Source organism: Esox lucius, chromosome 21 (assembly GCF_011004845.1).
Source record: "Esox lucius isolate fEsoLuc1 chromosome 21, fEsoLuc1.pri, whole genome shotgun sequence".
Lineage (NCBI taxonomy): Eukaryota > Metazoa > Chordata > Actinopteri > Esociformes > Esocidae > Esox > Esox lucius.
Window position 1 is genome coordinate 26,284,491 of NC_047589.1, and position 15,451 is coordinate 26,299,941.

Consider the following 15,451-nt stretch of genomic DNA (forward strand, 5'->3'; position numbering starts at 1 on the left):
AGTGCAGGACACATGTTTATTTAAAAGGCAATCTGGTGCGGTATGTTACACTGTTTTCACACTGGCCAAATCTCTTACTGTACACCACTCATCACAATTCACTGAAAACTATTTTCATGATTCTCTGTGTTCAGAAATGTCTACACGTCTGTCAGACTTCTCCGCTTGAGAGCTGAGCCTTTAGCTCCTCTTCCCACCTCTGGCAAACACCTGTTTGCTCCGAGACGTAGCTGTTGTTCTCCACAAGCATCAGGACATTCTCAGAGGGCAACCTTATCTCATCCAGGAAGAGGTGCTGGTGCTAAATGTCCCCTAAATGAAAAGTGACTGGCTGACTCACAGGCAATACCGCGCCCAGCTCTTCGCTCTACTACCTCTGGTCGGTGGACATCCCACCTCTCCGCGGGGACAGCTCCCAAAGCTCTTCTCCATCCAGGAACGCCAACAGTGAAACCAGCTTCCCAGTGAAGCAAGGGCAACCCCCACCATCTAGCACTGCCTTTGATTGCTAGCAACTTCACTTGCTCATTGATTCATTTCACTTGGTTGTGTTGTTGCACTCTACCATTAAGCTACAGTAACATGAATGCACAAACTGTAACTTGCTTTGTTAAATAGCTTCTGCTCAATGGCTTAAACATCAAATGCCCAACCAAATGACTGCTCTGAATGCCTGCGTGGACTACAAATGTGTCCTAAAGGCTACTCATAAAACTGCAATGATGTGCAAACCAGTCTGTAATCATAATTTTGTGTGTTTGTGTTCTAATTGGCTGACTGAATGAGAGACTGTCTGGCCGACTGAATGACTGAATGAAAAGTGACTGGCTGACTCACAGAAAGTCATGGGAAGTAATCTGCCATTTGAATAAGACCGTCTAAATACTTTTGTTCTTTTTTTTACACAAGTAGAGGATAAATTGACCCTTAAAATGCCAAGCCTGTTACTGGCTTATAAACATTCGTAAAAGCAGTACAGTTCATAGATGCTATTTGTGGTGTAAGTAAACTTAATAAGAAACGTTAATCAGTTTAACCAGGCATGCCTGCTTCCTTTTCTTATTAGAACAAGTGGAACACGTGTATTAATGTGTATTATGTGGAACACGTATATTATTGTGTATTATGTGGAACACGTATATTATTGTGCATTATGTGGAACACGTGTATTAATGTGTATTATGTGGAACACGTGTATTAATGTGTATTATGTGGAACACGTGTATTAATGTGTATTATGTGGAACACGTGTATTAATGTGTATTATGTGGAACACGTGTATTAATGTGTATTATGTGGAACACGTGTATTAATGTGTATTATGTGGAACACGTGTATTAATGTGTATTATGTGGAACACGTGTATTAATGTGTATTATGTGGAACATGTGTATTAATGTGTATTATGTGGAACACGTGTATTAATGTGTATTATGTGGAACACGTGTATTAATGTGTATTAAATTAAGTTAGGAGCATAAACGTGTACCATGTAATGTAACCATATACTGTCAAGAGTTAATTCATTAACTGCCAACTCTCATTTGACCTGGAGCAAGGACGCCGACAGGAATCCAAGGGGCCCGGGACAGAACATTTAGGGCCCAAACCACAGGCCAAAAAATAAATACGTAGTAATGATATTACGGTCCAAAGAAAACAGTTCATAAACGTTTTATTGTTTAATGTTTTAACTAGGTACATTCAAATTACTTTTGTTTTCAACACAGGTAATTTATTAGGCTATGTGACATTTTTTTAATTACAGTTTTTCTCCATTGGTTTGGCTCATTTCTTGAAACAGAAATTACATTCTCAAAACTCTAAGATAATTTGGCAAAACAGTCTTCCAGTTCAGCACAACACTATAGCTCACTTGCAAAAGCTCATATCGCTCCCAAAACAGTTCACTCATGTGTCAAAACCTAATTTCCTTCTCATTTAAACAGTCAGTGCCCCCAAAATGCTTCGTACCTTTGGCATTGTGTAAGCACTGCAAGTCAAAATGTTTAGATGTTTTGTCACTATGGCAGAGGACCATTGAAATATCCCTCATGTTCACCTTTCAGTCTTAGCCCAGTCCTTTATTGACAATGGTTACCGTACTGTTTTTTGTCTAGCTAACAGAATACAATTGTGTATAAAAATGAAAAAAAATGAATAGGATTTCAGGGTAAGAGTAGCCTCCAAGGTTTGACATCACACATTGCACTCATACTGCCAAATAAAGTGTAACCATTATCATTCACACACAAAGTAAATTCCATACATCAGAGTAAAAAGAAAATGTATACAGTATAATATACTGTAATATAAACACACAAACAAAAAACTATGATAAAATAAAGCTGGAGTTTCACAACTAACAGTTCTTCACTGGTCGCTGTCCTCACCCTCCCTCTCCTAGCCACCGTCCTCACCCTCCTGGCCACCGTCCTCACCCTCCTGGCCACCGTCCTCACCCTCCTGGCCACCGTCCTCACCCTCCTGGCCATCCACATGCTGCTGTCTGTCTGGCCACAGATTCTCGTCCACATCACAGCGTATATTCTCCCTTGCGATGCAACGAGGGAAGAAATGGCGTGCAACCATCCCCTACACTGATCTCCTGTAATATCTTCACACGCAGCGTCCATTGCATGGAGCAGGGACCTCTGATCTTGAGCCCGATGCTCATACACTCTCCACCTCCAAGCGGAGAAATACTCCTTAATAGGATTGAGGAAAGGAGAGTAAGGTGGTAGGAACACCATGACCATCCTTGGATGAGTAGTGAACCAGGCCCTGATGAGCGGGCCACGGTGGAAATTCATATTGTCCCATACGATGACATATTGTGGTGGGTGAGGCCCTACGAGACCTCTCTCATTTTTAGGGATCAAATCAAAGTGAAGGCGTTTCAAGAAGATGAGGAGCTTCTGTGTATTGTATGGGCCAAGACTGGGGATGTGAGTGGCCACACCATTCTCAGATATGGCAGCACACATAGTTATATTGCCCCCTCGCTGGCCTGGGACATTCACCTGACTGTCAATTGCTGTAAGAAATGTATCAAATGTTCCAAGGGATTCATATATGGTATTCATGATATTATGTTCTTGATTAATTTTGACAATAGAACAGAGTATTGTACAATGAAATGACGCTGACACGTTTTGGATCGAACATCTATTAGACTGAGAATCAACAATCAGTTGAGATCAACAAGATCTATTCACTTGGAAATTGTGCTAAATGTAGGCTACCTGTACTTAATAATTTGCAAAGATGTACTGAGACATTGAGACATGTACTTAGACATTTGCAATTTGATGAAATGAATGAGAAATTCAATTATGTTGTGAACAATTGCCAAGTGGTTTGGAGGTTTGTCCATGTTGTTTTGAGAATGTAATTTCGGTTTCAAGAAATGAGCCAAACCAATGGAGAAAAACTGTAATAACCTACTCAGTCATGATCAGCCATTACTTAACTGCTACTCCTATTTTGATGGTCTCTTTTAGGTTTGTCCTTTCATTTCTGTGCTCCTTGTTTTTGTTGCAGGGTGGCAATGTTTTAACCAGATAGCTACTGTAGTTTGACAAACTGGTTACAATTTGCTGCACTAGATAGGATTTTTTCAATAAAAAAACAAGGACAGCATTTTGTTATTACTCCCCGGTCAGAAAGCAGCTCCGCACGAATGCCCAATAGAGAATGACGTTCCAAATAAAAATATGAAGAATTTAATTAACTGTCCCAAAAACAGCTAATTCAGGGTTTGATGTGAGTCTTAGCCTTGCTAACGTTAGCTTTGGGTCCCTGGTTACTAGGTACAGAGAGTTGGTCTAAGTCTTCTAGCAGTGTTGGTTAAGAACGGAGCATTGAAAAGTGCCTGGAGCTTCCTAGGCAGTGACGTAACCACAACCAACGCACAGTGACATGATGGACGGTCACAACCTTTGACCTCTCTACAGTGGCTATAAGTTCATGTCATTTTGGAGATACTGAAACAGTTCACCTGTTCTTTAATTGTGTAATTGGAAAGTACTTTGAGCTTAGAAAAAAAAATAAGGTTTCATACCAAAAAATACCTTTATTATCACAAAATAAATAAAGAAGACAGGGATATATATAAATACAAATGCATTCAAAACGCCATTATGAATTGATCATTTAAATTAGTATCACAATAAATAAATATCACTAGTTGACAACAGTTTTAAATATTTAGTCACATTAGCTAGAAATACAAAAGAGTTCTGATGATGCCGATGATGATGCCGGACTACGATATTGAACTCGTACGTAACAGCGGGATACATGTAGTTCCATTCTGTGTGTGGAGAGACAGACAAACAGAGGTGGACACATTAAGGATTGGTTATGAAGGTTGTGGGCTTCATGGTGTATTGTTAATAATGTAGTGTGTAAATACTGACTGACCTTTTTCAGTGACTGTATCACATTTGTAATACATTTTGCTTTGGGGTTGATGCAGGACCATCGCCCCCCATTGCTGAAACTGAGGAAGTACAGAGAGACTTAGTGAGCATTTTCTTATTGGCTGAAAGTTCAGCCCTAATCCTTAATGTGAATCCTTGAATGACATTGCTTAGATACTTTCAAAGATCAATAATTTTGTTCTTAATCCTCTCTCCTCTGTGAATCCCTGAATTATTCAGTTTATATTATTTAAATTATTTGGATCTTTTCAATGACTGATTAGTTTAGCAAATCTACTTGTCCAATCAGTTAATAGCAACCCCATCTTGTGATCGGACCATATTATCTACAATCAATATTAACATAAACAAATAAATAACTAATGTTACATTTTGTTCTCTTTCTTAATTTGGTATGCATAAATAATGAGAGCCACTTGAAATGCAGGTGAAATGTTTTATCTTTTTTTTTTTATCATGAATATCAGTTAATTTAAAAACACAATTAGACCTGAAGGCGGTATAATTATTTAGGGCATTGTGGCATCTAAAACTGTTTAACATTTGCAATTAAAAAACATAGTTTTCTCTAAAGCAAAAACCCCCATATGCATTTCTCTGTGTTGCATAAAAGTGATTCACTTGAAACAATCTTTAAGAGAAGGGATTAGGAATAGTTAGACAGTCACTACATATTTACTAGGCCACCTTCCCCTCCTTTTACTGAAGATACTTTTGTCTATTCATCCGTGGAAGAGTTTTTAAATCTACCACATCCCTTTGTATCAGCAATCAAATGAGGCAAGGTCCATTTCATGTTCTGTAATAATCTTTTTACAAATTACCTTCAAACTTTTTCAAAGGACAAGAGGTTAGGAAACTAGTTTTAGATAAACCTAGAGAGAGAGAGAGAAAGAGAGAGAGAGAGAGATTGAGATAGGCATACGAACAGAGAGAGTTGAAGAAAATGAAAGGAACAGAGAAGGGCAAGAAGATGAGAGAAAACGTGTAAATTGTTCTTACATGTATGCAGGGATCCTACATAAACCGACTTCCTGGATAATACAGTTTGTGATTGTTTTTTTTGGACACCTATTGGATGTCTTCAAACAGCAACCATGAGGCACAATTCCCTGGGAACGAGCTGCAACACACACACACACACACACACACAGACATTAGACATGCAGTATTTCACAACACTACACACTCAGAGTACAGTACATGCAAAATACATGCAAACGAACGTGCACCGCAGCATAGAAAACCGTAGCAAACACGCAATCTGTATGACCACACCGCACACACCATACACACACACACACACACACACACACAAACCGTACACACTCTCACACACACACACACACACACACACACACACACACACACCTACTTAGCAGTGGACACTAAGGTTTACACTCCATCAACACATGACCGCACGCGAACGTACCTTCCAGCGTCAACGAGAGGATGATCACGGTTAGCACACTCAGGCGCAGCGCCTGTCCGACAAAGAAAAACACACTCATCTTCAGATAGCGGCTGTCTCGCTCTGTAACGCCAACTCTGTGGTACTGGGACACCTGTGGATAACAGTTACCAGTTGGGGCTGACTTGCTGATTTCTTGTTTCCGATGTGGACACGGGGAGACTGGGTCCTTTTATACTGCATCAGAAAACAGAAGTAGAGATATCAATCATCCTGCATGGTCTTTCTTAGGAACTTGGAAACACTCTGTCACTCTGAGTCACTGACACACAAAACACACGTGTGAGCGCACACGTGTGCACAGGACTGTCGGATGGTGGGTCTGGGTAATTAATTATGTAGCTCATTTCGTCATGTCTGTATTTTGTGGGAGGGGGTTGGTAGGGTGAAAGGACCCACACTCATAAGAAGGGTGAATGTTGTTGTATGACTTGTCCCGGCTTCTCAGGACAACGTACACTACCGTTCAGAAGTTTGGGGTCACTTAGAAATGTCCTTGTTTTTTTAAAATACCATAAACTTGATCAGAAATACAGTGTAGATATTGTTAATGTTGTAAATGACTGTTGTAGCTGCAAACGGGAGATCTTCTGTAGAATATCTACATAGGCTACCAAGGCACATTAACGGCAACCATCATTCCTGCTAGGCAAAGTTGCAAAGAAAAAGACATATGTCAGACAGGCCAATAAAAATAAAAGATTAAGATGGGCAAAAGGACAAAGACACTTGACAGAGGAAAAACTCTGCCTAGAAGGAAAGCATCCCAGAGTTGCCTCTTCACTGTTGATGTTGAGACTGGTGCTTTGCAGGCACTATTTAACGAAGCTCCAAGTTCAGCGCCTGTGAGGCATCTGTTTCTCAAACTAGACACTGATGTACAGTGGGGAGTACACGTATTTGATAAACTGCCGATTTTTCAGGTTTTCCCACTTACAAAGCATGTGGAAGTCTGTAATTTTTATTATATGTACTCTTCAACTGTGAGTGACGGAATCTACAATAAAAAAATTCTGAAAATCACATTGTATGATATTTAAGTAATTAACTAGCATTGTATTGCATGAAATAAGTATTTGATACATCAGAAAAGCAGAACTTAATATTTGGTACAGAAACCTTTGTTTGCAATTACAGAGATCATACGTTTCCTGTAGTTCTTGACCAGGTTTGCACACACTGCAGCAGGGATTTTGGCCCACTCCTCCATACAGACCTTCTCCAGATCCTTCAGGTTTTGGGGCTGTCGCTGGGCAATACGGACTTTCAGCTCCCTCCAAAGATTTTCTATTGGGTTCAGGTCTGGAGACTGGCTAGGTCACTCCAGGACCTTGAGATGCTTCTTACGGAGCCACTTCTTAGTTGCCCTGGCTGTGTGTTTCGGGTCGTTGTCATGCTGGAAGACCCAGCCCGACCCATCTTCAATGCTCTTACTGAGGGAAGGAGGTTGTTGGCCAAGATCTTGCGATACATGGCCCCATCCATCCTCCCCTCAATACGGTGCAGTCGTCCTGTCCCCTTTGCAGAAAAGCATCCCCAAAGAATGATGTTTCCACCTCCATGCTTCACGGTTGGGATGGTGTTCTTGGGGTTGTACTCATCCTTCTTCTTCCTCCAAACACGACGTGTGGAGTTTAGACCAAAAAGCTCTATTTTTGTCTCATCAGACCACATGACCTTCTCCCATTCCTCCTCTGGATCATCCAGATGGTCACTGGCAAACTTCAGACGGGCCTGGACATGCGCTGGCTTGAGCAGGGGGACCTTGCGTGCGCTGCAGGATTTTAATCCATGACGGCATAATGTGTTACTAATGGTTTTCTTTGAGACTGTGGTCCCAGCTCTCTTCAGGTCATTGACCAGATCCTGCCGTGTAGTTGTGGGCTGATCCCTCACCTTCCTCATGATCATTGATGCCCGACGAGGTGAGATCTTGCATGGAGCCCCAGACCGAGGAAGATTGACCGTCATTTTGAACTTCTTCCATTTTCGGTTAATTGCGCCAACAGTTGTTGCCTTCTCACCAAGCTACTTGCCTATTGTCCTGTACACTCTCCACCTCCAAGCAGAGAAATACTCCTCAATAGGATTGAGGAAAGGAGAGTAAGGTGGTAGGAACACCATGACCATCCTTGGATGAGTAGTGAACCAGGCCCTGATGAGCGGCCCACGGTGGAAATTCACATTGTCCCATATGATGACATATTGTGGTGGGTGAGGCCCTACGAGACCTCTCTCATTTTCAGGGATCAAATCAAAGTGAAGGCGGTCCAACAAGATGAGGAGCTTCTGTGTATTGTATGGGCCAAGACTGGGGATGTGAGTGGCCACACCATTCTCAGATATGGCAGCACACATAGTTATATTGCCCCCTCGCTGGCCTGGGACATTCACCTGACTGTCAATTGTTGTAAGAAATGTATCAAATGTTCCAAGGGATTCATATATGGTATTCATGATATTATGTTCTTGATTAATTTTGACAATAGAACAGAGTATTGTACAATGAAATGACGCTGACACGTTTTGGATCGAACATCTATTAGACTGAGAATCAACAATCAGTTGAGATCAACAAGATCTATTCACTTGGAAATTGTGCTAAATGTAGGGTACCTGTACTTACAGTTTTTTTGGATTGCTTACACACTAAAATTAAAAGAAGTACACTATTAGCAAAACCTTACACTCAAGAAGCAAAACATCAGCCCATATTTGCACAACTATAAGCACATTGTCAACTTCACACTTGTTGCAAAACTCTACACACAGTGATTTGCAAAACACTAAACACACTTAACATACATTACACACAAACATCTATCATGAAGTCACTTCCTTGCAATACCAAAGCACTGACTGTCAAATTACCACACCGTCCAACCAATTGGTTCAACACAGTCAACACACCAATCAGGTGAATAAGCACTATAAAAAGCAGCAGGTGAGTTCATCTGTCTTCAAGCACAATGGAAAGAGTCAGAGAAAGAGTAAGACGACGATGAGGAGGAGGAGAACAAGGATGACAAGGAGGACAAGGAGGAGGAGGAAGGGGAGGAAGAGGAATCAACAGAGGAAGAGGAAGAGATGGAGGTCATGCTGGAGGTAGAGGAAGAGGAAGACAAGAAGGTGCTCAAAGAGGACCGAATCTGACAAATGAGATCCGCGCAACACTGGTTGACCACGTTGTCCACCACGACCCGACGCTGAGTGAGGCTGGACTGTACAGACAAATCTAAGCCCATACACAGTGGCAAGTGTGATAAGAACATTTCGACTGGAAAATAGGTATTGTATTTCGGCATGGCAGTGGAAGGTATATGATCTCCGTCTCCAGGCTGAGGTACCCCTCATCCAAGCCATGGAGGAGGCCTGTGACCAGATGGAGGTAGCAGCAATGCAAGGATGGATTCGTCATTCAAGACGTTTCTTTCCAAGGTGTCTTGCTAATGACAACATTGCCTGCGATGTTGATGAAATTCTCTGGCCAGATCCAGCTAGGCGAAGAGACAATGTCTAGTTTTTTTTGTTTTAGTTTTTTTTTTTACAGTAAACTTACAGTACAATATGTAAAGTGACATTTTGTTACAGTATTATGAATCTCCATGTCAACATTTTGGGCGTGTTGAGAAATAAATGAGTTTCTTCAGTCTGCAACATTGGTCTTGTGTAGTGTTTGGTGTATTCACATTATATTTGTACTTTGTTGATGGTAGCCTACTCGAATCATAGGGAAGTAGAAGTGCTAAAAGTGTTTTAGGTTTATCACAGCAGAGTGTAACTCGTGCAAACAGAGTATAGTAATGTGAAACGTGTGTGTTTCATATGGTAACAAAGTGTGGTTTTTAAACAGAAGTGTATAGTTTTTACAAGAGTGTTTAATTATGCAAAGGATCTGTAGTGTTTTGCTAAGTAGGTGTGTGGTTGTGCTTATTGTGTGTAGTGTTTTGAAAACACGGGCTCTGTTTTGAAAATCGTGCTTAAGCAATCCAAAAAAACTGTAATCATTTGCAAAGATGTACTGAGACATTGAGACATGTACTTAGACATTTGCAATTTGATGAAATGAATGAGAAATTCAATTATGTTGTGAACAATTGCCAAGTGGTTTGGAGGTTTGTCCATGTTGTTTTGAGAATGTAATTTCGGTTTCAAGAAATGAGCCAAACCAATGGAGAAAAACTGTAATAACCTACTCAGTCATGATCAGCCATTACTTAACTGCTACTCCTATTTTGATGGTCTCTTTTAGATTTGTCCATTCATTTCTGTGCTCCTTGTTTTTGTTGCAGGGTGGCAATGTTTTAACCAGATAGCTACTGTAGTTTGACAAACTGGTTACAATTTGCTGCACTAGATAGGATTTTTTCAATAAAAAAACAAGGACAGCATTTTGTTATTACTCCCCGGTCAGAAAGCAGCTCCGCACGAATGCCCAATAGAGAATGACGTTCCAAATAAAAATATGAAGAATTTAATTAACTGTCCCAAAAACAGCTAATTCAGGGTTTGATGTGAGTCTTAGCCTTGCTAACGTTAGCTTTGGGTCCCTGGTTACTAGGTACAGAGAGTTGGTCTAAGTCTTCTAGCAGTGTTGGTTAAGAACGGAGCATTGAAAAGTGCCTGGAGCTTCCTAGGCAGTGACGTAACCACAACCAACGCACAGTGACATGATGGACATTCACAACCTTTGACCTCTCTACAGTGGCTGTAAGTTCATGTCATTTTGGAGATCCTGAAACAGTTCACCTGTTCTTTAATTGTGTAATTGGAAAGTACTTTGAGCTTAGAAAAAAAAATAAGGTTTCATACCAAAAATACCTTTATTATCACAAAATAAATAAAGAAGACAGGGATATATATAAATACAAATGCATTCAAAACGCCATTATGAATTGATAATTTAAATGAGTATCACAATAAATAAATATCACTAGTTGACAACAGTTTTAAATATTTAGTAACATTAACTAGAAATACAAAAGAGTTCTGATGATGCCGATGATGATGCCGGACTACGATATTGACCTTGTACGTAACAGCGGGATACATGTAGTTCCATTCTGTGTGTGGAGAGACAGACAAACAGAGGTGGACACATTAAGGATTGGTTATGAAGGTTGTGGGCTTCATGGTGTATTGTTAATAATGTAGTGTGTAAATACTGACTGACCTTTTTCAGTGACTGTATCACCTTTGTAATGAATTTTGCTTTGGGGTTGATGCAGGACTGTTGCCCCCCATTGATGAAACTGAGGAAGTACAGAGAGACTTAGTGAGCATTTTCTTATTGGCTGAAAGTTCAGCCCTAATCCTTAACGTGAATCCTTGAATGACATTGCTTAGATACTTTCAAAGATCAATAATTTTGTTCTTAATCCTCTCTCCTCTGTGAATCCCTGAATTATTCAGTTTATATTATTAAAATTATTTGGATCTTTTCAATGACTGATTAGTTTAGCAAATCTACTTGTCCAATCAGTTAATAGCAACCCCATCTTGTGATTGGACCATATTATCTACAATCAATATTAACATAAACAAATAAATAACTAATGTTACATTTTGTTCTCTTTCTTAATTTGGTATGCATAAATAATGAGAGCCACTTGAAATGCAGGTGAAATGTTTTATCTTTTTTTTTTAATCAAGAATATCAGTTAATTTAAAAACACAATTAGACCTGAAGGCGGTATAATTATTTAGGGCATTGTGGCATCTAAAACTGTTTAACATTTGCAATGAAAAAACATAGTTTTCTCTAAAGCAAAAAACCCCATATGCATTTCTCTGTGTTGCATAAAAGTGATTCACTTGAAACAATCTTTAAGAGAAGGGATTAGGAATAGTTAGACAGTCACAACATATTTACTAGGCCACCTTCCCCTCCTTTTACAAACATACTTTTGTCCATTCATCGGTGGAAGAGTTTTTAAATCTACCACATCCCTTTGTATCAGCAATCAAATGAGGCAAGGCCCATTTCATGTTCTGTAATAATCTTTTTACAAATTACCTTCGAACTTTTTCAAAGGACAAGAGGTGAGGAAACTAGTTTTAGATAAACCTAGAGAGAGAGAGAGAAAGAGAGAGAGAGAGAGAGAGAGAGAGAAAGAGAGAGAGAGAGAGAGAGAGATTGAGATAGGCATACGAACAGAGAGAGTTGAAGAAAATGAAAGGAACAGAGAAGGGCAAGAAGATGAGAGAAAACGTGTAAATTGTTCTTACATGTATGCAGGGATCCTACATAAACCGACTTCCTGGATAATACAGCTTGTGATTGGTTTTTGTGGACGCTTATAGGATGTCTTCAAACAGCAACCATGAGGCACAATTTCCTGGGAACAAGCTGCAACACACACACACACACACACACACACAATAGACATGCAGTATTTCACAACACTACACACTCAGAGTACAGTACATGCAAAATACATGCAAACGAACGTGCTCCGCAGCATAGAAAACCGTAGCAAACATGCAATCTGTATGACCACACCGCACACACCATACACACACACACCGTACACACTCACACACACACACACACACACACACACACACACACACACACACATGCCTACTCAGCAGTGGACACTAAGGTTTACACGCCATCAACGCAAGACCGCACGCGAACGTACCTTCCAGCGTCAACGAGAGGATGATCACGGTTAGCACACTCAGGCGCAGCGCCTGTCCGACAAAGAAAAACACACTCATCTTCAGATAGCGGCTGTCTCGCTCTGTAACGCCAACTCTGTGGTACTGGGACACCTGTGGATAACAGTTACCAGTTGGGGCTGACTTGCTGATTTCTTGTTTCCGATGTGGACACGGGTAGACTGGGTCCTTTTATACTGCATCAGAAAACAGAAGTAGAGATATCAATCATCCTGCATGGTCTTTCTTAGGAACTTGGAAACACTCTGTCACTCTGAGTCACTGACACACAAAACACACGTGTGAGCGCACACACACGTGTGCACAGGACTGTCGGATGGTGGGTCTGGGTAATTAATTATGTAGCTCATTTCGTCATGTCTGTATTTTGTGGGAGGGGGTTGGTAGGGTGAAAGGACCCACACTCATAAGAAGGGCTTCTCAGGACAACGTACACTACCGTTCAGAAGTTTGGGGTCACTTAGAAATGTCCTTGTTTTTTTAAAATACCATAAACTTGATCAGAAATACAGTGTAGATATTGTTAATGTTGTAAATGACTGTTGTAGCTGCAAACGGGAGATCTTCTGTAGAATATCTACATAGGCTACCAAGGCACATTAACGGCAACCATCACTCCTGCTAGGCAAAGTTGCAAAGAAAAAGACATATGTCAGACAGGCCAATAAAAATAAAAGATTAAGATGGGCAAAAGGACAAAGACACTGGACAGAGGAAAAACTCTGCCTAGAAGGAAAGCATCCCAGAGTTGCCTCTTCACTGTTGATGTTGAGACTGGTGCTTTGCAGGCACTATTTAACGAAGCTGCAAGTTCAGCACCTGTGAGGCATCTGTATCTCAAACTAGACACTGATGTACAGTGGGGAGTACACGTATTTGATACACTGCCGATTTTGCAGGTTTTCCCACTTACAAAGCATGTAGAGGTCTGTAATTTTTATTATATGTACTCTTCAACTGTGAGTGACTGAATCTACAATAAAAAAATTCTGAAAATCACATTGTATGATATTTAAGTAATTAATTAGCATTGTATTGCATTTCTGATACATCAGAAAAGCAGAACTTAATATTTGGTACAGAAACCTTTGTTTGCAATTACAGAGATCATACGTTTCCTGTAGTTCTTGATCAGGTTTGCACACACTGCAGCAGGGATTTTGGCCCACTCCTCCATACAGACCTTCTCCAGATCCTTCAGGTTTTGGGGCTGTCGCTGGGCAATACGGACTTTCAGCTCCCTCCAAAGATTTTCTATTGGATTCAGGTCTGGAGACTGGCTAGGTCACTCCAGGACCTTGAGATGCTTCTTACGGAGCCACTTCTTAGTTGCCCTGGCTGTGTGTTTCGGGTCGTTGTCATGATGGAAGACCCAGCCCGACCCGTCTTCAATGCTCTTACTGAGGGAAGGAGGTTGTTGGCCAAGATCTTGCGATACATGGCCACATCCATCCTCCCCTCAATACGATGGAGTCGTCCTGTCCCCTTTGCAGAAAAGCATCCCCAAAGAATGATGTTTCCACCTCCATGCTTCATGGTTGGGATGGTGTTCTTGGGGTTGTACTCATCCTTCTTCTTCCTCCAAACATGGTGAGTGGAGTTTAGACCAAAAAGCTTTATTTTTGTCTTATCAGACCACATGACCTTCTCCCATTCCTCCTCTGGATCATCCAGATGGTCATTGGCACACTTCAGACGGGCCGGGACATGCGCTGGCTTGAGCAGGGGGACCTTGCATGCGCTGCAGGATTTTAATCCATGACGGCATAATGTGTTACTAATGGTTTTCTTTGAGACTGTGGTCCCAGCTCTCTTCAGGTCATTGACCAGGTCCTGCCGTGTAGTTGTGGGCTGATCCCTCACCTTCCTCATGATCATTGATGCCCCACAAGGTGAGATCTGGCATGGAGCCCCAGACTGAGGGAGATTGACCGTCATCTTGAACTTCTTCCATTTTCGGTTAATTGCGCCAACAGTTGTTGCCTTCTCACCAAGCTGCTTGCCTATTGTCCTGTAGCCCATCCCAGCCTTGTGCAGGTCTACAATTTTATCCCTGATGTCCTTACACAGCTCTCTGTTCTTGGCCATTGTGGAGAGGTTGGAGGCTGTTTGATTGAGTGTGTGGACAGGTGTCTTTTATACAGGTAACAAGTTCAAACAGGTGCAGTTAATACAGGTAATGAGTGGAGAACAGGAGGGCTTCTTAAAGAAAAAGTAACAGGTCTGTGAGAGCCGGAATTCTTACTGGTTGGTAGGTGATCAAATACGTATTTCATTCAATAAAATGCAAATTAATTATAAAAAAATCATACAATGTGATTTTCTGGATTTTTGTTTTAGTTTCCGTCTCTCACAGTTGAAGTGTACCTATTATGATAAAAATTACAGAACTCTACATGCTTTGTAAGTAGGAAAACCTGCGAAATCGGCAGTGTATCAAATACTTGTTCTCCCCACTGTATTTGTCCTCTTGCTCAGTTGTGCACTGGGGCCTCCCACTGCTCTTTCTATTCTGGTTAGAGACAGTTTGTGCTGTTCTGTGAAGGGAAAAGTACACATTGTGGTGTGAGATCTTCCATTTCTTCGCAATTTCCCAAATGGAATAGCCTTCATTTCTCCAAACAAGAATAGGCTGACTAGTTTTAGAAAAACGTTCTTTGTTTCTGGTCATTTTTAGCCTGTAACTGAACCCACAAACACTGATGCTGAATATACTGAACTAAAAACGAAAGGTTGTATTTCTTCTTTAATCAGCACAACCGTTTTCAGCAGTGCTGACATAATCGCAAATGGTTTTCTAATGCTCAATTAGCCTTTTTAAATTATTTATTTGGATTAGCAAACACAACAT

The 15,451-nt window shown here is 40.8% G+C and overlaps 2 long non-coding RNA genes across 2 annotated transcripts; both read right to left on the reverse strand.

Moving 5' to 3' along the window:
• Positions 1-4,190: 4,190 nt before the first annotated feature.
• LOC114829936 lies at positions 4,191-6,202 on the reverse strand. Its single transcript, XR_003777750.2, has 4 exons — positions 5,878-6,202; positions 5,448-5,568; positions 4,426-4,504; positions 4,191-4,315 (listed from the first exon to the last, which is right to left on the reverse strand). It is a non-coding gene; the product is annotated as an uncharacterized LOC114829936 (long non-coding RNA).
• Positions 6,203-10,774: 4,572 nt separating this feature from the next.
• On the reverse strand, positions 10,775-12,922 carry LOC117593647. The gene is made up of 4 exons (XR_004575101.1): positions 12,561-12,922; positions 12,145-12,265; positions 11,090-11,168; positions 10,775-10,979 (listed from the first exon to the last, which is right to left on the reverse strand). It is a non-coding gene; the product is annotated as an uncharacterized LOC117593647 (long non-coding RNA).
• Between the last annotated feature and the right edge of the window lie 2,529 nt (positions 12,923-15,451).